This window comes from Odontomachus brunneus, unplaced genomic scaffold, assembly GCF_010583005.1.
Source record: "Odontomachus brunneus isolate Ranch 3 - 2012 unplaced genomic scaffold, Obru_v1 Obru_scaffold_192, whole genome shotgun sequence".
Lineage (NCBI taxonomy): Eukaryota > Metazoa > Arthropoda > Insecta > Hymenoptera > Formicidae > Odontomachus > Odontomachus brunneus.
Genome location: NW_022639642.1, coordinates 75,452 through 76,974, shown reverse-complemented (window position 1 = coordinate 76,974; position 1,523 = coordinate 75,452).

Here is a 1,523-nt window from a genome sequence, read left to right as displayed (position 1 = left end):
CAATCATATGTCGATGAAGCAATGTCAGCCATGATGCATTACAGCGCAAGAGAAAATGATGTATAGTGTTTATTACTGGTATTTTTTACCAATATATTATTACCGGCATATTTATAATTTTTAACTGATATTATCGACCCTTCGTTTTTGTTCCGTTTTAGCATATTTTAGAATATTCGAGACCTTTTGAGGAGAACATTCGGTTCCCGAAAAAAAAGAATTTTACCTAATGTATGCCTACATATATACTTTGATAGGAAGTAAAAAGAGACATCCTTTTAGCTTTTATCTTCAACAGCCCCCCGAAAAAAGAATTTTGTATAACATTAATAATTGTCATCGAGGATTATTTCCACGGTAGACACAGGTCCTACGCTGATCCCAATCTCCAAATATTTGTACGACGTTGCAGTCAGAGCATATCTGCGTCTCAGGATACGAGCAGTATGGCACCGCATTTATACATGTTGTCGAGCGCCGTCTAATCTGGCTGCTGATAACGAATTCTCTACAGTTGTAGCATGTGAAAGGATATACATATTTTTTAGATAGGGCGTGACACAGGAATTTTTAGTTTGAGTTTCTTTGGAAAACTTTGGGAGGGGGGACATAGGAAAAATAGAACATATAAAATCAGAAAGATTTTCAGCGCGCGTTTAGTCCAACCCTCAGACAATGACAAACATCGAATGCGAGCAAAAAGTTCTTATTGAAGACTATACCAACGACAGCAAGAAAAAATAAAAAAGTTTTTAAGTGTGTCTGTATGCGGAATAGAAGAGCATATATGATATAGTGAACAATGGGTGATAATCTTCCAGTCGAAGGAATATTAGACGATGAAGAAATGAATTATATGGATGTGCAACCGATAAATGGCAACAACGACGAGGAGTTTCCCGAAGTGATGGAAGTGGACAACAATTTTGAAAGAATACTAGATGAAGAGTCATCCGATGAAGAAAATATACTCGCAGGTGACAGTGATTACCATAGTGATTGTAATGACCAATTTGTGGAAAGAACTGATAAATTAATACATAATTCAGAAATCAATACACTAAATGGACGTACAAAAATGTCCTGTATATATTTTTACTATTCTACAGGAGATAGTTTAGTATTATGCATTTCATGTATGTTGCGAGTGACTGATTTATTTACACACATGTATGCAGTTCGGAAGCATCTAATTGAAATATATGATGCGATAGACGGGAGATTTTGCTCAGATTGCAAAGGACCACTGTTTCAAATACTTCCATGCAATTTGTGTCCTTTATGCACCTAAGGACGTCCTAAAGAAGAAGAATGGATACTAGAAGAAAGTGACTATAAAAAATCAAAACAATCAATTTGTGAAAGTGCGTTTTTTTGTGAAAAAATGGAAGAACTAGCGCGAGTTGAACGTGAACTGCAGGAGCAGTCCGCTCGATTGAGTTCGCGAGACGAATACGACACGTGGGTGCAAAAGTGTGACGAGTGCCTCGAGTTGTTGGAAGAACATAGTCGGGCTAAACGAC